General features: G+C 47.7%; 1 protein-coding gene and 1 long non-coding RNA gene across 9 annotated transcripts in view; both read left to right on the forward strand.

Annotated features, from left to right (window-relative positions):
• LDLRAD4 (low density lipoprotein receptor class A domain containing 4) overlaps positions 1-27,957 on the forward strand; it is a 445,676-nt gene that overhangs the window by 264,248 nt on the left and 153,471 nt on the right. Inside the window, exon 1 of one of the 8 annotated variants that reach the window (XM_055239588.2) lies at positions 16,965-16,998. The exons of the other annotated variants lie outside the window; for them this stretch is intronic. The gene's annotated coding sequence lies outside the window, so the exon portion shown is untranslated. Of the gene's footprint in view, positions 1-16,964; positions 16,999-27,957 lie in introns of those variants that run through there. 8 annotated transcript variants of the gene reach the window in all.
• On the forward strand, positions 5,618-12,429 carry LOC134736945 (uncharacterized). The gene is made up of 3 exons (XR_010121451.1): positions 5,618-5,657; positions 10,608-11,107; positions 12,117-12,429. It is a non-coding gene; the product is annotated as an uncharacterized lncRNA (long non-coding RNA).

The following is a 27,957-nucleotide window of genomic DNA, read 5'->3' on the forward strand; positions in this document are numbered from 1 at the left end:
AGGAGAAAATCTAGATGACCTCAGGTTTGATGGTGATGTTTTAGATATAATACAAAAGGCATGGTGCATGAAAGAAATAATTGATAAGCTGCACTTCATTAAAATTAAACATTTCTGCCCTGTGAAAGACACTTTTAAGTCATTGAAAAGAGGGCTGGGTGCAGTGGCTGACATCTGTAATCCCAGCACTTTGGGAGGCCAAGACAGGCAGATCACCTGTTGTCAGGGGTTGGAGACCAGCCTGGCCAACATGGCGAAACCCCATCTCTACTAAAAATACAAAAATTAGCTGGACATGGTGGTGGGTGCCTGTAATCCCAGCTACTTGGGAGGCTGAGGCAGGAGAATCGCTTGAATCCGAGAGGCGGAGGCTGCAGCAAGCTGAGATTGCACCATGGTACTCCAGCCTGGGCAACACAGTGAGACTCCATCTAAAACAAGAAAAGAAAAGAAGAGAAGAGAAGAGAAAAAAGAAAAGCCACAGCCTAGAGGAAAATATTTATAGAGACAATCTGATAATGGACCAAACTATACAAAGAACTCTTAAAACTCAACAGTAAGAAAAAAAAAAAAAAACTGATTAAAAAATTGGCCAAAAACTTTAATAGACACCTCACCATAGAAAATATGCAGATGGAAAATAAGCATATGAAAAGATGCTCCACACCATATGTTATCAGGGAAATGCAAATTAAATAATGAGATCCCACTGTATACCTCTTAGAATGGCCCCAATCCAGAATACTGACAACACCAAATGCTGGTGAGGATATGGAGCCACAGGAACTCTCATCTATGGCTGGGGGCATGCTGAATGGGGCAGCCACATTGGAAACAGTTTGACAGTTTCTTTCAAAATTCAGCATAATCTTACCATATGATCCAACAATTGTGCTTCTTGGTATTTACACAGAGGAGTTGAAACATATCCACACAGAAACCTTCACATGGAAGTTTATAGCAGCTTTATTCATCATGGCTAAATCTTGGAAGCAACCTACATGTCCTTCAGTAGGAGAATGGATAACTAAACTGTGGTACATCCAGACAATGAAATATTATTCAGCACTGGAAAGAAATGTGCTTTTTCTTTTCAAGCTATGAAAAGACATGGAGGAAACTTAAATACCTGGGACTAAGTGAAAGAAGCCAGTCCGAAAGCTGTGTACGGTGTGATTCCAACTGTGTGACATTCTGGAATAGGCAAAACTGTAGAGATAGTAAGAAGATCATTGCCAGGGTAATGGGGAGGGGGGGACAATTAGGAGGAGCACGAAGGATTTTTAGGGCCGTGAGCCTATTCTGTATGGTACTGTAGCACTAGATCCATGGCAAAATACATTTGTCCAGACCTGTGAGAATGTACAAGAGTGAACCCTAAAACGAAGGCCACAGACTCAGGGTGATGAAGGAGTGGTGGTGTCAGTCCATCAAGCTAATGATGCGCCACTCTGTGTGGGATGTGATCATGTGGGATTATGTGGGAGGCTGTGCATGTGTTGGGGGTGGGAGGCAGAGAGCACGTGAGAAATCTCTGCATGTTCCTCTCCAATTTTGCTGTGAACCTAAAACTTCTCTAAAAATTAAGTCATAAATCCTGACTGGAGCTTCATAAAGTGGAAGAACGCTTTTAAAGTTAGATTTGGGTCATGATGACAAATGTTAGAAATAAGTGACCTGGAGTAGGAAGTGGAAGGTCATCCAGCCTGACAGACACCAATGACTCCCAGTGAAAACCCACATCCTGGCTGTCAGCCGTGTCAGCCAGAGCCTTGACTAGTGTGTCAGCATCTAAGAAACATATAATATTGACCTAAGCAAAAATCCAGCATTCTGGCCTGATTGTTGCCTTCCTGGGAACTCTGGTGTGGGAGCTGTGGACGCACATGTCCTAGGGACAGACGTGGGGTGGGGCAGACATGCATGTCAGACAGACAGACATGCCAGTGTGGGCTGCACAATGGCTGAGCCTGACCTGGAAGCTGAGAGCAGTTTGGAACATGTGTGGCTATCCTCCTGTCATCTTCTGCCCTATCAGAAGATGGGCACATTCTTCTGCCCTATCAGAAGATGGGCAAATTCTTCTGCCCTGTTGAGAGTGAACACCCTGCTTTGAGAGGTTGCCTAGCTGGGGAAGCGGGGACAAGACAGGTGTCTGGAAGAGGACAGAGTCTTGAAGCAGACACTTCCCTCTCCTGTGCCTCGGCTCTCACCTTGATGCTCCAACTTTGTGGACGGCTTCCTCTGGACAGAAGGGGTGATTCAGGTTCAAAGCCTGAGAAGCGGGGGCATGTGTAGACGCTGACTGTGGCTTGACACTGACTGTGCTGTCAGCAACATGATTTCTTAGGCATGTGCTGTGACACGGTTGTGCATGGCCCCGTCTGCTGGGAAGACTTCTGGTGGCCCTCGAGCTGTGACCACCACCCAAGACTGGGCCCCTGTTGTCACTGTTCCTGTCCCCCAGTCTCCACCCCCTCCCCACCACACGCACCTCTTCCAGGGGCAGCGGTGTTCTCTCGCTGGACACCATGGCTCACGTATTCATTCATTCAACAGGTGTTTATCAAGTGCCTGCTCTAGGCTGGGTCCTGAGCTGGGCCTGAGGCTCTGAAGGGATCCAGGCAGGGCAGCCACATTCTGTGCTCCATGGGCCCCTCTAGGAAGGGCGGATGGTTAGATTCATCATTATGGGAGTGTCTTGGACAGAAGGCTTCAACTTAGAAAAGACCTCCTGGAGGAAATGACAGGGAAGCAGGGCGTGAGAGGTGAGTGGAGTTTGCTGGGCAGGAGGGGGAAGGCGGAGGCTCACAGGGCAGGAGGGGAGAGGCCAGAGCAGGGCTGGAGTGGGGCTGGGGGAGACAGAGTGACCAAAGTGAGAGGACTGGCAGGCCTGCAGGGGCAGTGAGGAGCTCTCCAGGCTGAGGAGGGAGAGTGAGCGTCTCTGTGGCTGAGGTGGACAGCAGGGAGGCAAGCAGGGACAGGAAGGCCAACGCTGCCTTCCAGGAAGGAGACCCGATGGGGAGGCCTGGCCTGTAGTGAGGGCTGGGGGCCTGCAGAGAAGGGCAGTGCCTGGGGGCATGTCAGGTGGAGAACCAGTGCCAAACTCACACCCCTGGGGACTGTTGCCTCTGAACCCGCTGCCCACCTCACCCTCGACTTTCAGATCCTTCTGCACTCACTTCCTCTGCCAGGGCCAGGACAGGAGCCCAGGCGGCTGCACAAAAAGGAGGCCCCACAGACAGTGCCATGTGCTTGTTCTGTGCAAACCCCACCCTCCCACCTTCCCCACAGCTGACTCCCATGAGCGTGAGCACACGGAAGCTCTGTATTGGCAAAAAACACTCAGCTGAGCAATGAGACAGGATGATTTATTTACAAGCAATTGAGTATTTCCGTTCCCCCCATCACCACTCAGAAACAAAAGTGAAAATTGAGGCCAATTGCATGGGAAGGAGCACAGCATGCCTGAGGGGGCCGGGTCCGAGCTGTCCCATGGGGACTTCAGGGGCCGCCTCTCTGAGTCCCATCAGTCTGTGTGGAGAGGGACCCCTCAATGAGGAGATGAGTGGACTCAAGAGCAGTCAATGGACTGGGACTAAGTTCCTATGGGCCCTGGGGGAGGTAGTGACAAGTTATGGGAAGGTGAGGGGTGGAAGTGCACTGTAAACAAAGGTTGTCTAATTATGCAGGTTAAGTCTCTCAGGTAACAGCCCTTTAGTTGAAAGAATAGGTGAAGTCTGTCCTGGGCATGGAGACTTTGAGTTTTCTCTCCTATGTTAAGAGTTAATTTTCTGTGATTAATATAAATCCTAGGGAGGGGAGTCTAAGACAAATGCATTCCTTCCAGAGGAACTTCCCTAGGTCAGATGAGGGACCTTCAGAGAGAGCCCACCCCCATGCTTCAGAAGGGAAAGAGGGCAAGGAAGCAGGCTGGAGAGAGGCCTTGGTTCTGAGCTTATTTCTGAGGCCTTTCAATCTCCATTGTTCAAAGCAGTCAGCATGCCAAAGCACCATATCTTGGGGTGTTGTTTTCTGAGCCCATGTTTTCAGGACAGGTTTTATCCCTGGTCTCAAACCCATCTCTCCAGAGAGAGAATATATTGAGCCCAAGTCCTTTTGGCTCGGCATCTAGCCAGACCTGCCACAACACGGCTCTGTAGTTACTGAGTTTCTCACTGTGTTCTTGGGCTCTCAGCTTTAACTGGTGTGCTGAGAACTGAGTTCTCTTCCTTGAAGCTCCCATCTCCAATTCTAGTCTTCCATCTTTGCTGTGGAAACCTTTGTGAAACACTTGTGCTGCCCCTGCCTGGACAGACCCCTGGACCCGGGGGTCATATCAGGCATCACACAGCAGTGTGCCTGCCTGCCTGCTGTGCTAAGAACCCTGAGCCTTCACCCAGCATGGTGCGTGGGAGCCCTGGGGTTGGTCACATCTACCCTGAGTGGGGCTGAGGCGTGTGGGTGCTGTGCCTCTCTTCCAGGCTTCTGGCCCCTCGTCGGCAAGCTAAGATGTGTTTGCCGAATGCCTACCAAACGCCAGATACTGTGGGTGTTGTATCATTTAATCTTCCCCATCTCTGTGAGGGTAGACGTTATCTCCACTTTGCAGATCAGAAAAGTGGGACTCAGAGAAATGAGACCCTTTCCCAAGCAGCTCAGACAGGAAGGTGTTGTGGGCAGGTCCTCCCAGGTCTTACCCAGTAGTACTCACCAGCGCTCTGCCTGTTCTGAGCCTATGAAGGTCTCTCTCCTCTCAGTAACAGGCCCCACATTCAGCTCGCTTGCTCTATCTCCTGCCATCTGCTTCACAGCTCAAGACCCCTGAGCTCCCTGCTTAGCCCCTGGTCTGTCCCGTTCTGACTTGGCCTGTGAGATGTCTATGTTCTCTTTCCCTTCATCCAGGGAAGGGGCAAAAGCCCCTTGCCATCCCTGTCTGACAGCAATGAGGTGAACCCAGGGGCTGAAGCCCACCCAGGGAGTTGATGCTAAGACTCGCCTTCATTTTCCTTCCCCTCCTCAGAAGTGTGGCTCCTTCCTCTGCATTCGCTGGGTGTTGCTGGAGTCTGTAGGCTGAGAGGAGCAGGAGATCCAGTGGCAAGGAAGATGAAAACACAGAGCAGGCCAGGCATGTATTTTTGGATTAGTTTTAGAAAACAAGTTCTAAGCTGTGCTTTTTGTATTGCCTTTAGAAAATGTTAAAATACTTTCTAGGCTGGGTGCAGTGGCTTGCGCCTGAGGCAGACAGGTCACTTAAGCCCAGGAGTTTGAGACCAGCCTGAGTAACATATGGGGAGACCTTGTCTCCACAAAAAGTAAAAAAATAAAAAAATTAGCTGGGTTCGGTGTTGTGCCAGCTGCTCCGAGCTACTTGGGAGGCTGAAGGTAGGAGCCTCTGTCGCTGGACCATCGAGGCTGCAGTGAGGTCGAGGCTGCAGTGAGCCATGATCACACCACTACACTCCAGCCTGGGTGACAGTGAAACCCTGTCTCAAAAAACAAGACCAACAAATCACTTTCTATCTCACTATGTGTATTCTTACAGAAATTTTCTTCTGTAGGAATTAAAAAGATCTGACTCCGCCTGCCCCCACCTGGAGAGACAGGCACTAATGCACATATCTGACCCAGTGCCGGAATCTTCCTTGATTTTTCAGGTGGGTGTCAGTAAATCTGAACTGATTTGGATATTTGGGGGTAGATATAAATATCCCTGGTGGTTATACTAGCTTGCTTAAGCTCACCCTTGGATGCAGTCATATTATTCGACGTATTTAACATGGTAGAGGATCACTCTTAAAACATTAGAATATAATTTGTATTTCTGCAGCTCTTCTGAGACTTGTAGACAGGCACATCACCCAGTGGATGAGCTCTATCGCGACACCGTCTCCCTATTTGGAGAAATATTCTGCAGCGTATTTACTGACTAATATTTGCTGAATACCTGTTGTTTACTGGGACTTCGCTAAGTACTGGGCATCCAGGGATGTGAGTGGAGAGTGTCTGAGCTCCCGCCTTCCCTCGGTGGACCTGAGCTCCTCGTGGGGAGGACCTGCTTTGTGGGCCTGTGCTTTGCTCTCCAGGTGTCTGGCTGGCACAGTGCTGGCACAACTGTTACTGCTTGGAGCTGCCCCTTTTCCACTGACCCCATGAAGTCTCTGGTAGGAGTGTAGTTGGTAGAAACACGGACTTGGGAGCCAGGCAGGCCTGAGTGAGGGGCTCGGCCTCAGCCACCAGGCTGGGAAACTTGGCCACGTGCCCTTGCGGCTCCTGGGCCTCTGCCTGCTCCCTGTTGGGCATGATGACCCTGTCTGCTCTCCTGCAGGCCAGGGACATGTATGGGGCATCGGTTCCATGGTACGGCATGACAGTAGTGACCGTCCTCATGCTGCTTGTGGCTGCTGCCCCTGCTGCTCTGAACCCACTCGTAGAACAGAGATGCGCCCTGCTGGGCCCGGGACGTGGCCTGGGATCACCTGCCCATTTGCTGCGTTCTCTCTGCTGGGTGCTTCAGTTTTAGTAACTTAATAATTATTCCCATATGTCACATAGTGCCGTCTGTGTGCTAGAATTTATGTATCAAGAACCCAGGCCTGGGAGCGGTGGCTCACGCCTGGAATCCCAGTGACTTCCGAGGCTGAGGCGAGAGGATCGCTTGAGCCCAGGAGTTTGAAGCTTCAGTGAGCCATGATCACGCCACCACACTCCAGCCTGGGTGACAGAGCACGATCTTGTCCCTAAAAAAGACACCAGGATAAATAAGTATTACCACTACAAGAAATAGGAATAGGAAGCATCAGTTGTGGTTAAAAATGCAAAAGGGTAAAGCTTTATTCATTAACTGCTTTAAAGTGGGACTTTTCCCTTCTCTTCTGGTTTAGCTTTATTCAGAAGCTGCCTCTGCGGAAGTAGCTCTGGGTTATCGATAATTGCTCATGGTTGTGGGGTACATCCACCATCTGGAAATATCAAGAACTGAGAATTCTAGAAACTGGATTTTAACCCCGTTCTCTGCTCTTCAAACATTAATCATGTTGGGCTGCGGAACCCACGTAGTGAGGACGTTAATGCAGACGTAGTTCCCTGGGATATGTCACATTGGAGGTGATTTTCTTGTGTCAAGATTATTTTACTACATATTTATTTTTGATTTGTGACTTTCCGCCTTACTGAAGTAAAACAGTTTCCTTTCTCCAAAGAGTTGGGAATGTAGCAGCTTGGCTAAGCATACAAACAAATAGCAAGTTACAATTTAAAGCCATCTGGAAAGGTTACCAATGAGTTTTGTCACATGTATAGATAGTGCATAAATCATCATCAGAAGGGAATCTGGTGATATGTAGCAGAAGCCACCAGGGCCCGCTCCACCAGGGAGAACGCGGAGCAGCAGAGTCAGCGGAAGGAGTGCCAGTGCGCACACCTCCTCTCTGTTTACAAAGCAAAGCTGCTTGTAAGAAGTGCGCTTGAGGAAAGAGTGCATTTTACATTTCATCACTTCATCATTCTATTTATTAAAATCTTTGTTGACTTGAGATATACATTCAGAAAAGGGCATGTATCAAAAGCTCACTGATTTTTTTACACACTGGAGACACTTGTGTGAAATGCCACCGAAGGATTCACTTTAAAATGGTTAATTGTGTATTAATGCAAATTTCACCTCAACAAACAAAAAAAGCCCCAGAACTCAAGCAGCCCCGCAGAGCCCCCTTGAGGTGCATTTTGTTGGAAGTGTCGAGGTGGAATCGCCAGGGTCAACGGTTTCCCATTTCCACTCCCGCTGGCATGGCCAGAGACCCCTGCCAGTCCCACACGCGCCACAACGCTTGCTGTCCTCTCATTTCTGCTGGGTGGGTGTCAGTATGATATTGTGGCTTTACTTTGCATTTCCTTGATGTTTAGTGAACCTGAGCACCTTTTCATATGCTTCTCGGGCATTTGAAGTTTTATAATTGTTTTAAATAGGGGTCTTTTTTCCTTACATAAAATTTTGATGAGAGTGATCATTTCTTTTTTATTCCCCAACCATGATCCAGTTCAGAAAACATCAAGGACCTTGCTGCCTCTCCAGGAAGTGTAGCAAAAGGCACCTGCCTACTGTGCTGGGGAAGAGCAGTGGGCCAGGTTAGCCCCCTGTCCCTGGCATGCTACACTTATAGGTGGGCGTTGGGCTGAAGGACTCTGTGGCCCTTGCTGTTGGGTCGGAGATGCAGTCAGAAAGGAGCATGAAGGGTGTCTGTCCTGGCAGGGCCATGTGGCCAGACCAGGAAGGGCTGCTCAAAGAAGAACAAAGGCTTCTCTGCCCTGACAGAGATGCTGACACCTTCAGAAAGACGTGTTTGTGGCATCGGCATCATTTCTTTCTGTGGCTACCGAGGCTGAGAACTTCTCTGTTCTCCATCTTATGGCTGGGGTTCTTACAGCCGCAGGCCTTCTGTGTGCATTAGCTAGCTAACTTGTTTCTTCTTTCATTCATCCAATAAGTATGACTAAACTCCTGCAATGTCTTCAGCATCGGCAATTCCACACTAAATAAGTAAAACACTTGCCTTCACAGAGATCGAAAATAAACAGGAAAACTGTAATGTAATGTTGGGTGTCTGGAGCTGTGGAGAGAAATGAAAGGGGGGCCTGGAGAGCCATGGCTGTGCCAAGGCCAGGGTGGCGTCCTGGAGAACCTGCCTTGGAGTGGAGTGCTGGATCTGGGGAGGGAGGGAGTGCTGCTGGCCATTTCATGGACAGCAGCTGGGCACTGGACACATAGGCAGGAGGTGGGCAGGAGCACTGAGAACAAGGGGGTGAGGGCAGGGGCCTGGTCAGGGTCTCAGGGTCTCAGGGTCCTGGGTGAGGAATTTGAATTTCAGTCCAGGTGAGAGGGACGGGAAGGACAAGGCTTTCAGTGAGCTGCCTGGGCTCTTAGAGAGTGACCCTGGCTCCCTCATGGAAAAGCAGCCATCTGGCCCTCAAGTCCAGCACCTCTCCAAGCTCCTTCCTGTCCCTAGACTGGCAGGGACTTCCAGGGACAGCCTTGGCCTCCTTTCTGCCCTGCCTTGCCATCTCCCATCGCTTGTCATTGCTTCTGTGTTGGGTCTGCCCTCTGGTCCTGTTCCCTAGAGCCATGCCCTGGTTGTGAGTGTTACAGGGCCAGGGCAGGGCCTGTCAGGGGAACAGAGTGCAGACCCCTTCTGTGGGCCCCTCTGTGCCCTCACATCCCACTGTCTTGGAGAAGAGAGAGCAAGATAGAAACAGGTCCTGAGATGAGGTGGCGGCATACAAGCTATCTCACACTTCTGCACCCTTCCAGGTGCGTTTCTGAAATGCATCAATGCTGTGAGAACTACACTGACTTCAGGGATGTGGCAAACCCCCTATTTCTTGTAAACAGCCAGCGACAGTCATTGTGGAGCCCCGCCTGTGCCCCAGGCAGCCCTGTACACTAGGAGAGCCAGGCCTCGGAGACACTGACTTGTCGTTTGCCTCCAGGCATTTTTAGTTGTAACAGACTAGTTCTTGTTTCCCATCACCTAGAATCTGTTGATCTGTCTGGATCTTAGCTCCTGAGTCTCCTGCTCTGCAGACGCACCCTGCACATGCACGCTCACGTGGGGCACACACACCCAGGTGCCCGTCATGCCAGCAGGTACACAGATGGAGAAATTGACTCCCCAGACCAGACTCCCCAGAGCGTGGGGAGCGGCCAAGTGTCCTCTCACAAACTGGGGTGGAATTGATACAGGGGCCAGGGAGGTCCCTAAACGCTAGTGGGACCCCGACCCCAGCCAGCATCCAGGCTCTTGACACTGTCGTGAGAAGGAATTCAAGGATGAGTCAGAAAACAGTGAAAGTATGAAGATTTATTGCAGAGTGAAGAGTACACTCTTGCAAAAAGAAAGTGTGGGGGCAGACTCAAGAGAGCCACAGAGTGGGGTTTGGGGCTGCTATCTTTATGGGTTTCTTTAACCGAGAGGTGGAATATTCATGAAAATTCCTGGAAAAATGGAGATTTATTGGAATTGTGGTGCCACCCATTCTTTTTTTTTTTTTTTTTTTTTTTTTTTGAGATAGAGTTTCACTCTTGTTGCCCAGCCTGGAGTGCAATGGTGCAATCTTGGCTCACTGCAAACTCTGCCTCCCAGGTTCAAGCAATTCTCCTGCCTCAGCCTCCCGAGTAGCTGGGATTATAGGCACACACCACCACACCCGGCTAATTTTGTATTTTAGTAGAGACAGTGTTTCTCCATGTTGGTCAGGCTGGTCTCGAACTCCTGACCTCAGGTGATCCTCCCACCTCGGCCTCCCAAAGTGCTGGGATAACAGGCATGAGCCACCGTGCCTGGCCCAGTGCCACCCATTCTTACCAAATAAGGGTGTCCTGGAACTGTCATGGTGTTGGTGGTGTGTGACTGAGTGTGTCAGTGAGTGGATAATGAGGTCTGAGGTGAGACCTAGCTCAAATCCAGCTCTGCACTGGGTCCGGTCAGTCTTAGCCAGCTTGGTCCACACCCTGTTTTTCAGGGCCTAGTCACCCTACAGCCTCTAGTTATATGAAACTGTTACCTGGAATGTGTGTTCTCCTGTGACCACCTGTATTATTCCTGTCGCAGAATCGTGACACAGCAGCAGCCCTTTCCCAGTGTGTGGGGCACAATTACATTCCTAGGTGTGGAAGGAAGACCTTTGCTGCATTAAATTATCCCCAGCATCTGTTTGCTGCTTTTAACGCGAATGACTTAAAGGGGCATGGGTTAGAAGAAGGAGGGAGGAGATTTGTGCCAGGGATGAAAGAAAATGGCTAAAAGATGAATGAAAGTTGCATATATCTCTTTTTCTTCTGTAAATAACTCATGATAAAAGGGAATAAAATTTAGGTTTTCCCCACTTGGAAGAGACATGGCCAAACGGAGTGTGTGCTTTTCCTAAACCACCGTGAAGGTAGCATGAAAACCAGGCTTGCTCTTCAGAGACCAGGAGGCTCCTGTTTTGGGCACTCCATCTGTCCTGCTGCCGTGAAAGCTCTCGGACCCAAATGGCTTCCTGTGATCCACTGTGGTCTACTTGTTATATTCCCTTCAGCTATGTTTATAACTCTGTCAACAGCCACAGCGTGAGTACCCCAATCCGATATCAATAACCTAAAATTTTAAATGCTCGAAAGTCAGAAACGTTTTAAGCGCCAATATGATGCTCAAAGGAAATGCCCATTGGAGCATTTCAGATTCAGATTTTTGGATTAGGAAGGTAGATGTATAATATAATAACTGGTAAGTATAATGCAAGTTTTCAAGATCCAAAAAAGTTCAAAATTCGAAACACTTCTGACTCCAGGCATTTTGGATAAGGGATACCCAACCTATATTATGAAGTGGTAGCAAGAAAATTACATTGAAATGGAACATTTTTTTCAGTTTATGTATCCTTTTGCGAGGTTTTTATTTCAAAATATCACAGTCCAAGCTAAAAAATGTACATGGGTGTTTCAGTTTATGAAAACTGCAAGTTATGTTTACTTTTCTATATGTATATATATTTTTACCTCAATAAAATGATAGCCCCAAACTCTCTTCAACCTTACCTCATCTATGGTTTATAGATATTTCCAGGGGAAGTTTTTTTGAAATGATGTGTTCCAGAAAGGAATAAATGGAATATTACAAGCATGCAGCACGGCCCATTCTGGAGGAGGGCCAGGCTTGTCAGGGAGATGGCAGGATGTGCATTTTTGCACATCCTTGGCTCATTGGCAAGGCAGGGAGAGTCCAGCTAAAGCTTCTGCACCCCCCCGTCCCCTTTAGATCTGGGCCTCTCTCTCTGGACGATATTCTATATCTCCAGCCTGAACCTCTCAGATGTTGGAAATTAACCTCAGAGTGAATCACTGGGCTGCCATAGGGATTTAGTTGGACACAGTGGCTGGCCAACTCATCTCTGCTCCTCTTCATGGTAGTGGGGGCTGCTCCCCATCATCTAGACCCACCCTTATGGAAAAGGCCACAGACCCCTACTCAGTCTGCAGGACATCAGGCAGAGTCCCTTGCAGCTGATGATGAGCTGAGGTGCACTATATTTCTGCCACAGGGGTTTGTTAATGATTTACTTTAAATGTCCACCTGCAGGGCAGCTGGGACGATGAAAGCATCCCAAGACCTCCCTTTTCCATCTGTGGCTGATCACCTCTGGAACCCACAGCTAGCCGGCAGCTCCTCCGCTATCAGATGGTGGCTGTCAGTCATGGGCTTTTCACCGAGTGCATCCGTCACGCTCGGGCCATGGGCCGGCACCTGTGTGTGCATGTCCAGCTTAACGACAGAGATTTTTGGAAAGACGCCCTAAGATAGACATACTTGAAACTGAGTGAGAATAAGTTTGACTTATTTCTTTTTGAGATACTTTATATGTTTGAAATAATTAATAGCTGGCACCAGTGAATCTAGTTTCTGTCTGTTTCCTTTAAAGAGTATATGTAGTGTTGGCGATTGGGATTTAGTAAGCTATATTGAAGATACTAACGTTTGATTTTATAGCAAAAAAAGAAGCAGTTGTGTGGAGCAAGGACGTTCGTATATGAGCAGTCATAAAGTTAATGTCAAGTGGCCCGGCAGGGAGTTTTATACCCATTTTACGAAGACCAAGACCCAGAACTAGAGGCCAGGAAAACAGATCTTCTGTTTCTCACCCTGGTACTTTGCCCATCAGGTGACAGTGTTTGGGTCTGCGCCACGTCAGGCCAAAGCTTTGCACATCGGTGCTGTCTGATAATGAAATTTGCAGAACACCACTGGGAGGCTTGCATGAATCGGTGCAAGGAAAAGTAGAGGCGCTTCTATCATTCAATTGATGGATGACTCTGAGTATGGCTTTATCGTTCCTAGCACTGAAATCCTGTTTTTTCATGGGTATAATGAATACAGTAGCATGGTTTATGCTACCTTCATAGAGTTTTTGCCCCCCACTGAAAATGCAACTTGTCATTCTCTAAGATCCACGCCACCAAGACACCAATACAAGACCGATTCGGGCAAGTCTAGCTAGAAACAGGCCACACTGTTGTCCCCAGAATGGCCAGGACACCGTCAGGCCTAAGGGGCACAGAGGAAGGATGCGAGTGGCCTGCCACAGGACTCATCCACCCCAGCGCACAGAAAGGTGAAGGGCTCTTGATGGGATCTCATCTTTGTAAAGTTTCTTCTGGTTCCGAGTTGCCTCTGCCGGAAGGGATGTCTTTCACAGCCCAGCATTGCTGTAATCCGGTGGAGTGGCTGCAGTATTAACAGGAGTTGGTCCTCCCTTCCCCTCTGGGTCTGAATCTGCCTGCTCCTGTGCGTTCACTCTTCCTGCAATCCAGCTGGGGAGTAGCAGCTCCTTGGCAAACACCTTCTTCCCCAGCCCCGTAGGACGCCTGGCCTCATCAAAAAGGCCACAGGATGGCCAGTGGGCTTTGTCAGACCCTCCTCAGGAGTGGGATCTGCACTGACTGGGGCGGCCCTCCAGAAGGTGTCCCAGGGCCTTAGAGCCCTCCAGGGAAATGGTAGCTGCTCAGAAGATGGAGCTCTCCTGGCAACTCCTGAGTCACCTGGGCAGTGGGGTGCCCTGGGAGCACCAGGTCACGCCGTACCCCCCTTCCTGATTTTCTCCATCCCCACAACTCCACTCTCCCTGCCTTTCCCTTAAAAATAAGTGTGGTAAATAGAGGAGAACGGGCTGGGTGCAGTGGCTCACACCTGTAATCCTAGCACTTTGGGAGGCCAAGGTGGGAGGATCGCTGTGCTACCAGCCTGGGCAGCATAGCAAGACCCTGTCTTCACAAAAATAAAAATAACAGTAGCTGGGCATGGTAGTGTGCGCCTGTAATCCCAGCAGTTTGGGAGGCTGAGGCAGGAGGATCACTTGAAACCAGGAGGTTGAGGCTGCAGTGAGCTGTGATTGCACCACTGTACTCCAGCTTGGGTGAGAGAAAGATCTTGTCTTAAAAAAAAAAGGAGAGGATCAAGACACAATCCTTTGTCTTCTAAACAGCTTGACATATTGCCCACAGCCAAGAAGTTACATTGTTTTCAAGCACTTAAATACCATTTCCACAAGTCTGCTCATACTGGGAAAGTGTACGTCCTCACCCTAAGGCCAGGCCTGACACCCTGGTTCTCCTTTTCAGTCGAGTGAGTCTGTCTTTCTTTTTATTTTTTTGCATGACAGTTCTATGTAAAACATGGTCATGAAGGGACTTGTTTAATCATGGAGTCAGCTTTTAGGGCTAGAAAAATTGAGAGAAAATTTACCTTCAAAAAAGTACGTTGTGGAAGCAATGATCACTAGAAATATTTTATGGAAAAACAAATCATGTTTCCTCTTTTGCACTGTGCACCAGTGAGGCTTCCGGCTTTGGTGTTGCTAAGGTTCTGAGAAGAATGCTGTTCTTAGCTGGGCATTGCTTTGAATGCTTTGGAAATATTTTCCAATATTTGAATGGCATCGTTTCATTAAGGCATAGGACACTGTGCATGACTGGTCACATAAGAGCTTTTCTTCTTTAAGCAAGGAACCGAGAGGAGTGGAGATGAAATGATTTTTTTTCTCCCGTCTGGGGCTCAGAGCTGGACATGGCCTCTTTACTTCATCCGCGGCTGGGAAGAGGGGCACAGAACAGCAGAGGGAGGCGGTCAAAGCCCAGCCGTGCCGTCCCTGCCTCCAGCCCCGTGGTCCTTGTCCAGGACCTCACTCAGCCCGTGGGCCCTCTGCTTCCTCCCATCTGTGTGTGGGGCCACCCGGGGGGGGTCCCTGCTTCTGAGAAGCCCTGGCAGGGCCCAGCATGGAGGCATGTGGTCCAGACATGGTGATGCGGTGCCGCAATCCTGCCTTATGGTGTGGAGGCCGCCTTCCTGGCCATCCCACAGTGCCTCCTCCTTCCTGTGCTCAGAGCACAGCTGACAGCCAACATGACCTGGACATGAGTTTGGGGAGAAGGAGCAGGGCAGTGGCGATGGCTCTGCTGAGAGGAGGCATTGTGGTTGACAGGTGGAAAAGGAAGGTGCAATTAAATATTGACATTCACTGTATCCCAACCTGCTGTCTTTTAGCTTGTCTGACACAAAAGCATATATTCACCGAGAGAGGAAATAAAATCTTCATTCAACTTCTGCTTCAAGGGACATCAGTTAAGAAAAAAAATAAAACAGCTTCAGGAAACATATTCATTTCCAGCAGTCTCAGGTGGAGAACTGAGGAGCTGAAGTCTAGAGGTTTTTTCCTGATGAGTTCACACTGCAGTGTGCCGCCAAAACTCTAAAGCGCTTCTCCCAAGCCTACCTGAGTTTCATAAAACAAGTCAGATACATCTGCTCTCATAAGACATCTTCGCATTTGCCTGTTTTATAGAAAATATACATTGAGGCTGGGTATGGTGGTGCACACCTGTAATTGCTGCAGTTTGGAAAGCTGAGGTGGGAGGATCCCTTGAGCCCCAGGAGACTAAGGCTGCAGTGAGAAATCGCACCACTGCACTCCAGCCTGGAGACACAGTAAGACTCCATCTCCACTAAAATATATATATATATATATTATATTATATATAATGATATATATAAAATATATATAAAATATATATCATTAAAAGTATATATATTCAGTATATATATACACATACACACTGAATAAATGACATAGTGGGAATTAAGGAAGTTTGGGTGCCCCTAGCGCCTCCCAAGATGAAGGCTTTATCAATGAATTACTAAATGATTGTTCACGAAGTCTTCAACAATGGTAATTTGTAATTCACCCTCTCTTCCTATATGTGTGGTCCTTCAAGGCCGCTTTTTCCTGTTGTTACACTAGTGAGAGGGAACCGAATGGGCTCATATTCAGCTTAAGGCACAAGCGAACCCCGTTTGCCTTCATCCCTGCGACCCGCCTCCCAGCTTGGCAGTTAGGGTGGCCCTTAAGGTCTCATTTGGCATCAAGGAGAGATTTCCAGTCTGCCAAGTTTTCACAGTGAGTGAATCATTGTCTGAGAAAATGACCTCTGAATATACATGTATGGGACTATTCAGAAGGGCTATGCAGCAGGATTCAGAGGAAAGACTATTAAAATTCCAGTGTACACCAGTAAATCTAGAGTTTCATCGTAAATTACAATCAGGAATCATTTTGTCTCGCGGCCTTCCTCCCTGCGTGGGGAGGTGGTTTCAGTTCCAGGGCCAGCGAGACGAATACGGTGAGGGGAGGGCTCTGAGATAGGAACGCAACCCAAATCACTTTCCTTCTTTAGTTGACGAATCTCAGGGCTTAAAATGCTACAGACAATTGAGATTGTAAATATATCTTGTCTGTTTCTCTGAGCCTGCCTTCAGTCAACAAATGTTTTCTATTCATCAGCCTAGGAAGCAGCTTTGGTGCTGTCCCTTGAGGGATCCCACTTAGTTATTTTTTAGAGGAAATACCAAGGCATATTTCCCCCATTCCTGAAGTGTAAGATGGTGTCACTAATACTGTGGCTTAGTAAAAAGGGAAGAAATACACTGAGAATTCTGAAATCTTCCCTCAGCTGCCTCGAAGAATTGGGTCAATAACCTTTAGAGTGGTGAAGATGGCTCAGGAATAGGTTAATAGACTCACAAATTCTAGAACAAGAGAAGACTTCAAAGGTCGTAGGGCCCAGCCCTGTCTTTTGGAAGTCAAGTTACTAATTTTGTGCTGAGATGGTGACTGTAACTCGGAGGATTGTTTCTCTGCCTGGATCACACGGCGGCGTCACCAGCACTCTCACTGCGCAGTGTTCAGAGAGCGCGAAGACCTCCATCACCTTCTAGCTCAGTTGGGTGGCCTCAGCCTCCAGCTGCCAGACCCTTGTGGAGTTTCTTCCCACAGATTTGTCATCCTCCCCAGCTCCCCAGGCCCCTTCTAAATCCTGTAATACACTGCAGGTTCTCCTGGCGCTCTCACCACCCGTCTGGCCTCCCTTCTCTGCCTCTAGGAGATTTGGCTGCGTATGGAGGGACAGGGAAGGTGAGTATGCAGGGGACAGGTACCAGCTGTTCGCCATGGGTACCAGTGAGGGCACAGGAGGAAGTGAGCGCTATGGTGGCTTTGGAGATTTAGGTTAATCATAAGGAAATAAATCCTGAGTCGTGGAGACTGTCAGGAAATCGTCTGCGTTATTCAGGAAGATGGTGGAGTCTGTTCCCCTGGAAACACAAAACATCCACCTTAAAAATGTGGCGGCCTTACTGCCCAGAACAATTTTAGTGGGGTCTGGCCTGAAGTCGGGGGGTGGATTAGATGACCCCAGTCTCCTCTTGATTCTATTAAAAGATTTTCAGGGGATGAGGTTTCTACGGGTAATAGCACAGTCTAATGCTTAACAAATCTTTTGTTGAAGATTTTTAATACCATCTTTTCATCTGACCTAAATCTTTCGTGTGGAAGTTGAGCCATGTCCCCTGTGGAGAGGAAGAATGGAGGAGATCAAACTTCAACCTTTAAAGTATCCAGTTAAATTTAGTGTTTAGAGTTAGGGAGACTCAAGCATCAGCACTGAACTGGGTCACATCATTTGATGTTTTCTGAGAGGAGCACACCACAGAAATCTGACTCTTGGGTCTGGTATTGGAGTCAAAGTCCCCCATACTCGAGGTTAATAAAGGGATTGGGAGGTGGGAGGGAAAGGGTGTGATTTCAAGGTTTGTGGCAGTTACCATAAAACCACTGCATTAATGCAAACGAAAATTAAAACCACGTAGTATAAAATGTCATGCCCATACATCTATTTGTCCAGCAAATCTCAAGGCAGCCAGCCCGAACCTGAGCACCCCAGTGGACTTGAAGACAGGTGAAGCCAAGCAACCTCAGAATGAGAACTTCCCCATTAATAACCTTTAAACATGGCCTTTCATTAGCTTAACAAAACCTAAGAAATGTGCATGTATTCAAGAAAGGCAGTAAGTAAGATGAATTAATGTGTTTTAAGCCATAATGTTCAATTAATTAGTAATTTCCATCCAGCCTGCTGCTTGACTCATAATGAGCATTCTCTAGTCTAAATAAAGTGGAGACTGCTTAGTTACAGAGCATTTTATTTAGCTTCCTTTTATTTCAACTTAAAGAAGGGTTCTTTTTATTTTTTAGAGATGGGATCTCACTCTGTCACCCAGGCTGGAGTGCAGTGATCACAGCTCCCTGCAGTCTTGACTTCTCGGGCTCAAGCAATCCTCCTGCCTCAGCCTCCGGAATAGCTGGGACTACCGGGACATGCCACCATGCCTAGCTAATTTGTTTGTTTTTTTGTAGAGACAAGGTCTCACTATGTTGCCCAGGCTGGTCATGAACTCCTGGCCTCAAGTGATCCTCCCGCCTCGGCCTCCCAAAGTGCTGGGATTATAGGCGTGAGCCACTGTGCCTGGCCAAAGGGTGGCTTTTTTAGTGTTTTTTTTTTCCCCCTTCTTTTTTCACATGCCTGCTGTGTCAGTCTTGTAATGTTTTTAAAAGGCTGACTACTGTGTATTTTTAACCCTTTTTAATTATTACCATTTTTCAAAAGTAGTTCACTAAGACTTTGTAAGAAGGTGCAAGTGGCTTTCATGCCATAATACCAGGTCAAAACACATATGGGGGAGCCTTAATTTTCTTTTATGTGAGGAAAGCCCTCTCTTTTGGGAGGAAAGAAGGCTGACTTCTGAAAACCAAAGCTACAATGGGAAGAAATACTTTGTCAGCTGGGAGTGAGGGGCCAGGGAAAACGACACCGGAGAATCCTTCTCCCCATACACGTCCCGCCGTGGACACTGGCGAATCCTTCTCGCCACACACGTCCCACTGTGGACAATGGAGAATCCTTCTCCCCACACACGTCCCACTGTGGACACTGGAGAATCCTTCTCGCCACACACGTCCCGCTGTGGACCCTGGAGAACACTTCTCCCCACACACGTCCCGCCGTGGACCCTGGAGAATCCTTCTCCCCACACACGTCCCGCCGTGGACACTAGAGAATCCTTCTCCACAAACACGTCCCGCTGTGGACACTGGAGAATCCTTCTCCCCACACACATCCCACTGTGGACACTGGAGAATCCTTCTCCCCACACGTCCCACTGTGGACACTGGAGAATCCTTCTCGCCACACACGTCCTGCTGTGGACACTGGAGAATCCTCCCCACACATGTCCCCAGCCATAGACACTGGAGAATCCTTCTCGCCACACGTGTCCTGCCGTGGACACCAGAGAATCCTTCTCGCCACATACGTCCCGCCATGGACACTGGAGAATCCATCTCCACACACATGTCCCACTGTGGACACTGGAGAACCCTTCTCGCCACGCACGTCCCACTGTGGACACTGGAGAATCCTTCTTGCCACACGTCCCACTGTGGACACTGGAGAACCCTTCTCGCCACGCACGTCCTGCCGTGGACACTGGAGAATCCTTCTCGCCACACACGTCCCCAGCCATAGACACTGGAGAATCCTTCTCGCCACACACGTCCTGCCGTGGACACCAGAGAATCCTTCTCGCCACATATGTCCCGCCATGGACACTGGAGAATCCATCTCCACACACATGTCCCACTGTGGACACTGGAGAATCCTTCTCGACACATGTCACGTCGTGGACACTGGAGAATCCTCCCCACACACGTCCCGCCATGGATACTGGAGAATCCTTCTCCCCACACACATCCTGCCGTGGACACTGGAGAATCCTTCTGCCCACACACATCCTGCTGTGAAAACCTCCACGCTCCCTTTCCATTTTTGCTCTCAGCTGTCCTTACAGTATGATTCTTGGGTCAAGCAGCCGCATCTCCACTGTCCTAATGACAAAAGACACGAGCACTGTCTCACTTCCTTTCCTCCTCCTCTCCAGAGTGTTACCTATCTGATTGACAGGGACTTTCGGTTTTCTATTTAGAAGCACATGTTTGGTGCAGACATGTTGTCCAAGACTTGACATTTGGAAATGTTGGGAATAACCTGAAACTCCTTACAATGCGATGTTTTGGTCTTTAAAAAAAAACTGTTTAGGAAAGGTTGCTAGGCTTCAAAAATGTATAGATTTTGCTAACCTCATGGAGTCACTGTGCAGACCCTCTCAGCAGCTAGCCAGGCTGGCCTGGCCCTGATGGCCCGGGAATAGCAGCTGTCTTGTGACTTCCCGCAGCAGGCACATTGCGTTGTCTCTCAAAGTCCCTCCTCTGGAGCGCCTCCTCTGCCCGTGGGGCCATGCGGGACAGTGGCTGCGTCTCTGTCTCATTGCAGGACAGCGTTGGGTCTTAGGTGCTCTTTCATGTTGTCCACACGTAACGCTGCTGCTCCCCGGGACCTGGTTTTGAAACTGCCCCTTGGCATCATGCTTTCCCGCCCCTCCTAGGAGCAGTGCCTGTGGGAGGGCAGCGTTATTCCCAGCTCCTCAGAGAGGAGACCACGTCCATGGCAGTGTGTGACTGTCCCTTTCGGCGGTCCTTTGTGAAGCCCGTGGGAAGTTCTGCATTCAGTTCCTGACTCCCAGAAAAACGTCCTGTCTTTTGAACTGAAAGGAGGCTGATGTCAGAGCCTCGTCGAGTAACAATGGAGAAAATCTACATCAGAGGAAAGAAGCCCTGAGCTTCTTTAAATGCTTCTGTGAGATGATATGCCACAACACGAATGTGGATTGTTGACCGTAACCACAGAGACGAGATCATCGAGGGAACCGGCTGGAAGTTTGTGAGGCCATAAAACAGATCATCAAAAATACGGCGAAGCAAATTTAGAATTGGTTTTTAGAAGGGAGAAGAAACCATTGGCAATCTGACCCATAAATTCTCCTACGTTTTCAAATATTATAACTATGAAGGTCGCTTGAAGGAGCCTTCAAGCCCCTCATGCCCACCTGCCCCAAACCCATTGTCACTGCTAGGTCCCAGATTTACAGCCACCTGGAGAGGAAGTTGCAGGGGGTCTCTGTGCAGCTGAGGATGATGGAAGGGATTGCAGAAGGCTGGTGCTGACTGTTGTTAGGGGGAGATTGAGGCCGGGGGGTAGAGTAGGGGGCTACTTTCTTCCCCCTGCACCTGCTATCATTTCAGCAAAACCTTGCCTTTCTCCTCTTCAATCTTAAATAGGTACAGTGGCTGAGTATTAATATTAATGAGCATAATAACAATAATAAAACTGGCAGCAGCATCAAATGAATGTGGTCTCCTGCAGTAGAAATATTTACCCGATGTGTCCTGCCAGTGAGAGAGATTTTGGCATTAAACCTAGACATTACCTCATCCTCCTGGGCAGACAGCCGATTGCCATGCTAAGCAAGTCTGCAGCCGAGAAGGGCTGAGTACCTGCCGACGGCTGCACGGCCCAGACCCCAGGGAACACAGTTTCCTTGAGCCTGTCTGTCTGTCTGTCTATCTGGGTCTCACCCTTAATTCCTTTCTTTCTCTTTCCCTCCTCCGGAGGTTGGCATTGTGTATTTTCAAATTGTGTTGCTTTTTTTTGCAGAATCTTGTAGGGTGTGTTGTGAAAAGTCTGCCAGCCAGGTGGGTGGGTATTATTAATAATCCACAGAAACCCGAGGAGTCCGGAGTGAGAGGAGGAACATGACGTGCCTGTGTGTGCACAGGACGCCCCACACTCGCTCACACATGCACGTCCCTCTCTCTGAGAGCCAGGGAATGGGGTGGGGGTTGATTTGGTTTAACGCATGATAAAAACAGGGGCATTCTGTAATAACAGAGCTTTCATTTCAAGATTTTTAGCAACTAATATTTTGAAACATTTGGAATTGTACTAGAAATGTGTGTTTGATACGTTCAACCTAAGAAAACATCACACTTAAAATGCTTTTACTCCACTGGCTTCAGACCTCTTTGAAATTGGTGCCTACACAGCCGAGAAGTCCAGGTAGGCGCCACAGGCAAATTGAGGGGAGAAAGTGACATCTTGTGTAATGCTGCAAATTCCCAGAAGGCTTTGAACCATCACCAGAGTAGCAAATACTCATTGTGAAAGTTTTTGCAGTGAGGTACGGAAAACTATTTCAGCTGCTCTGATTGTCAGCTCTCCTGTGTTTTCTTTAGCTCCTGACTTAAAGTTACATGTCCTGTTAGTTTTGATACTCTTACTACTTAGTGCTTTAGTTTTTATCAGCTGGTGCCACATCTTTTAAAATTCTGTCCCACTAGCCTCTGTGCTGGTCCTGACCGATTCACCAGCTCTTGGGACTGTGTCCAGATGCCTTTTGTGATGCCTCTTTTCTAAAATGCTTTTATTTGGGTTTAAGATTTACTAATTCTTTTACACACCCATAACTGAATACCAAATATTGGTATGTATACTACCAAACTTTTGTGTATGAAGTTCGTACTAGGCACCAAGTCATTTAAAACATTTTAATTGTGTGCTGAGCTCATAAGTGTACAATATGACTGCCTAGTAAATTCTTAATTATTTGTCGACTCTTTATAGAAGAAAAAAGTAAGTAGGGGAAAAGATAAAGTAGCATCCAGCCTGTGGCAAAGGAACAAGCTGTGTAGCTCTGCTTCTCACCCACTCTCAGCTAGCTTGGGCCACGGCTGCCTGAAGTGCACAGGTTTGACACCAAACAGGAACCCCACTGGGAGGACTGTACAGGCCACACCCATGGACGTGATCTGTCTATGAAACAGGTCTTCTCAGTGCTTCGGGGTGGATTTTGACTTCTCCTGAGCCATCCTCAGAGCACAGCTGGTGGGGAACTTCACCCGTCTGGTCACTCCTGAAGCAGTGTGGCTGGCAGCCACAGGCTGGGATCCCAGTTGTTGGAGGTCAGTGCACACAGTAGCTATCTGCTGTAGCAGAAATAATTTAGGGGAGGAAAGGCTTGAGAAGGAAAGGCGAGAGAGAGCAGGCTTTGTGGCATCAGTCAGGTATATGTGCTTGTATTAACATGAACCTGAGAGGCTGATGGTATTACATGGAATTCCAAGTTTCGACTGCATGAATTCTGTCTCCTGTGGTTTATCTATGGCCACCATCAACCGATGTTGTGTGATAAAACGTTTAAAGCATGTACATCTGAAAGTGGAGATGGATACTAAGGGCATTTAATGTTTTAAGCTTACCTCCGGGGTTTTTTCTTCAGTTACATGGAGGATGGCCCTAGGTACTAACTGTTGGAAATGGCAGCATTGAAAAGTGCAGCACTTTCTGCTTCGGCAGCATCTCAATTCTGTGCAGCCTTTGAAAATCCTTTTCTACAGATAGCTGGCAACCTGCCATTGTTCCCAGCCGGCAGCGTGGTGCCTGCCACCAGGTGCTTGAACAAACGGCCAGGTGTATGAGGGTCCCTTCTCCTAAGTAAAATTACCCTAAAGACTTTTAATGAGAATGGAGACTTTGAAAAAATCTTCTGTATTTTTCTACTTTAATTATCAAGTAAGGGAAACAGATCTGAAGGGGAAAGAGGAGAGAGGACCAGAAGGGGGCTTCCTTGCTGTGCAGGAGACCTGTGGATCCAGTGGAAAGCAGCCCCGTGTGAGATGAAATTATCACAGGGGCGGGATGTGCCAGAGGGGAAGCAGGCAGCCCAGGCATGTGTGCGTGGATGGAGCCCCTTTCTGAAGTGAGTTTGGTTTTATTTTGGGCAGGCCTCCTAGGCTGTACATCTGTCAGGAGATGAGAAAGGAAAGACTGGCTCTTGTTTTAAAAAACAAAAACTAAGTAAAAATTAATTATTTAAAAATGACTCAAAACAAATAATTATGAGAGTAGTTATGATAGAGTAAAATGATTTGTTCTTCATTTTCCAGATTTTATGTAACATGGATATACTATATTTAAAGATTTATTTTTTCAATAACATTACTAATGATAGGCAAGGCTTATATAGTACATAATACATGCCAGGCGCTTTGTAGAAATGAACTCATGTAGTCCTCCCCACAACTCTATAAAGTTAGCATAATTACTGTCTCCACCCTAGAGCTGAGGGAGGGAGGCTCACGCAGGTCACATATCTCGCCTTGAATCACACAAGTGGTAAGTGGTGGAGCCAAGAATTGAGCTGGGCAATCTGGCCCCAAAGTCCGTTCTCTGTTCCCTATGCTACACTCCCCTCTCAAAAACAGAGACTTGGACACCAGATCCAAATTCAAACAAGACAGTTCCCTGCTTTTATCAACCTAAAGCATCACTAATAGGTTGCTCTGGTTCACGGGTGTAGCATTCACAGTGGCATTCGTCAGATGAAGACCATGGCTTTTAAGAAAAGTGTCCACTGTCTGTAGATGAACAGTTGCAAACTCAGAGAGAACTAAGCCATCTAGAATATTGCATTCATTCTATAATTTTATTTTTATTTTATTTTATTTTGTGTTTTTGAGACGGAGTCTCACTCTGTCACCCAGGCTGGAGTGCAGTGGCACGATCTCAGCTCACTGCAACCTCTGCCTCGGGGCTTCAAGCAATTGTCCTGCCTCAGCCTCCTGAGTAGCTGGGATTACAGGCATGCGCTATCACGCCTGGCTAATTTTTGTACTTTTAGTAGTGCTGGGATTACAGGCGTGAAAGAACCACCCCGCTTGGCCATTCTATATTTTTAGAATACTCACATTCTCTTCCGAGAGAGGCATGGGTGTGGCTTATACTGCCAGCTGTTGGTTGATAACCCTGTGCCGCCATTCCCACAGACATGCCCCATTATTGTCCTTGCTGTTTTTGATGGATTCTGACTTGGGAATATCCACCCTTAGTAAGAAGCTTCACCTTCCCACTAGAGGACACATGCACCGACCAGGGGTGGATGGAGAGGGTGGCTTGAGTCCGGAGACCTGGACTCCAGCACTGCCATGAGGATGGGGACGGGCACGGGGACAGGGATCTCGGGTTGCCATCCATTGTCCCCACACCAGACTATGTGCCGGCATCGTCCCTGGCATGCTGTGGGGGCTCTAAGAGATGGTGAGTCCTTCTGAATAAAGAAATATAAAAATGTCTCTTAATTCCCCTAGGCAGTAGGAGCTGGTTACCCACAAGCGAAGCCTCAGTTAGATTCTCCCAGCAGAGAAAAGGAGATCTTCAGGCTAGTCCCAATAGGAACAGAATTAAGCAGAAGAACTTTGTACTTGGGTGCTGGAGTTGATACTGCGTATCTAATGCTCACGGCTCTCACTTTGCACAGTAATGTGGAACCATAAAAATGGCCCTGTGAATTGAAACCATGCAAAGTGATGTTAATAGTCAGGAGGAAAAATTATAATTGCTGCCCTGACCTTCAAGCATATTTTTGGTCACAGCATTAAAAACTTTTCTACCATCAATTGTAAATGCATAGGGAAATGGCAAGTGATAGTAGAACTGGTATTTACTTAGCATACTAGTAATTTAAAACACTAGCGACCTTGCCGGGTGTGGTGGCTCGCGCCTGTAATCCCAGCACTTTGGGAGGCCGAGGCGGGCGGATCATGAGGTCAGGAGATCGAGACCATCCTAGCTAGCACAGTGAAACCTCATCTCTACTAAAAATACAAAAAATTAGCCAGGTGTGGTGGCGGGTGCCTGTAGTCCCAGCTACTTGGGAGGCTGAGGCCGGAGAATGGTGTGAACCTGGGAGGCGGAGCTTGCAGTGAGCCGAGATCGTGCCACTGCATTCCAGCCTGGGTGACAGAACAAGAGTCTGTCTCAAAAAAAAACAAAAAACAAAAAACAAAAAAAACCACTAGTGACCTTGAGAACGGAAGCATGCTGTTTCTTGGTGAGACTAGATCCCAAGTGGTCTGAGCAGTGCCGCCTCCTCTCATCCTGTCACTCGCAGTGTGGGGTGAGCAGCCTTCCTGCACGGCGCGAGCTGTCACACTCCCTCCTCAGTGTGGATCCACTTCCCACCTGTTCTCCTGTGTGCTCTCAGCATTGTAAAGTATCTCCAAGAGTTTCTTTAATGTGAACTTGTTTCCTGGCATTGCTTCCTCCAGGCCGTCTTTGTCCCTTTCCTTACAGCCACTTTCCTCCTGAGCTCACCTTCCCCTGGGCAGGACAGGAGTCTCACTGCAGCCTGGCCACCATCCTGCAGGCAGCTGTTTCTTCTTCTTTTTTATTTATTTTTTATTATTATACTTTAAGTTCTAGGGTACATGTGCATAACGTGCAGGTTTGTTACGTATGTATACATGTGCCATGTTGGTGTGCTGCACCCATTAACTCGTCATTTACATTAGGTATATCTGCCAATGCTATCCCTCCCCCCTCTCCCCGCCCCAGCTGTTTCTTCTATAACTCCATTTATGGTAGGCTTGAATTTCACTTCCAGCAGGACTTTTTATTTCTTTGCTGCACTTTTATCTTTGTTGGTGGTTTTCCTCTTTTGATGACCCGTTTTTATAAACATCACATACATTTACCCCTGGGTGACAGGGACCAACAGAGCTACATACTTTGCATTCTGTACCTGAGAAACAGCAGGTTATCCAGAAGCTCTAGCTAAGATCCCTGATGAAGGTGGCTGCACTAAACAACAGATTTTCATTGTAGATGGAATAGCCCTGTATTGGAAGAAGATGCCATGTGGGATTTTCATAGCTGGAGAGGTCAATGCCTGGCCTCAAAGCTTCAAAGGACAGGCTAAATTTCTCATTAGGGGCTAATGCAGCTGGTGACTTTAAATTGGCATGGTAACCAGTCGCCAACAGACTTTGAGAGAAGTGACCTGCTTGGTCACTGACCATGGCACTCATCTGTCATTTGCATGGTGATCTGCATGGCAGAAGTGCTAGCTGTGAAGTCTGCAGTTTTGGCGCTGACGGTGACTATACAGGAGTACCTCGCTTTACTGTGCTTCACAGATACCGTGTTTTTTACAAGTTGAAAGTGTATGGCAACCTCACATGGAGCAAGTCTCTCAGTGCCATCTTCTCAGTAGCATGGGTGCATTTCATGTCTCTGTGCCACATTTTGGCAATTCTTGTGATATTTTCAACTTCTTATTATATGTTATGGTGATCTGTGACAGTGATCTTTTTTAAAATTCTTTTTAATTTTAATTTTTAAAATTTTTATTTTAATAGGTTTTTTGGGGTGTTCCTGGTGGTCTTGGTTACATGGATAAGTTCTTTAGTGGTGATTTCTGAAATTTGGGTGCACCCATCACCCGAGCACTGTACACTGTACCCAATATTTAGTCTTTTATCTCTTACCCTCCTCCCAACTTCCACGGCAAGTCCCCATAGTCCATTATATCATTCTTATGCCTTTGCATCTTCATAGCTTAGCTCCCACTTATAAGTGAGAACATATGATACTTATCCTGAGATACTCCACTTGGAACAATAGCCTCCATCCAAGTTGCTGCAAAAGGCATTATTTCATTCCTTTGTATGGTTGAGTAGTATTCCATTGTGTATATGTACCACATTTTCTTTATCCCCTCATTGGTCAGTGAGCACTTAGGTTGGCTCCATATCTTTGCAATTGTGAATTGTGCTGCTATAAACATGCATGCATTTGTGATACCGTGATCTTTGATGTTACTATTGTAGTTGTTTTGGGGCACCACAAACCATACCCATATAAGACAGTGAGCTTAGTGTTGTGTGTGTTCTGACTGCCCCACTAGCTGTTCCCTCACTTCTCTTCCTTTCCTTGGGCCCCCCTAATTCTCCAAGACACAAGAATATTGAAATTAGGACAAATAATAACCCTACCATGGCCTCTATGTGTTCAAGTGGAAGGAAGAGTTGCACATCTCTCACTTTAAGTCAAAAGTTCAAGATGATTAAACCTAGTGAGGAAGGCAGGTTGAAAGCCTGGTAGTCTGAAAGCTAGGCCTCTCGTGCCAAGCAGTTAGCCAAGTTATGAATGCAAAGGAAAAGTTCTTAAAGGAAATTAAAAGTGCTACTCCAGTGAACACACAAATGATAAGAAAGCAAAACAGCCTCATTGTTGACGTGGAGAAAGTTTAAGTGGTCTGCATAGAAGGTCAAACCAGCCACAACATTCCCTTAAGCCAAAGCCTA

This window comes from Symphalangus syndactylus, chromosome 1 (genome assembly GCF_028878055.3).
Source record: "Symphalangus syndactylus isolate Jambi chromosome 1, NHGRI_mSymSyn1-v2.1_pri, whole genome shotgun sequence".
NCBI classification, from domain to species: domain Eukaryota; kingdom Metazoa; phylum Chordata; class Mammalia; order Primates; family Hylobatidae; genus Symphalangus; species Symphalangus syndactylus.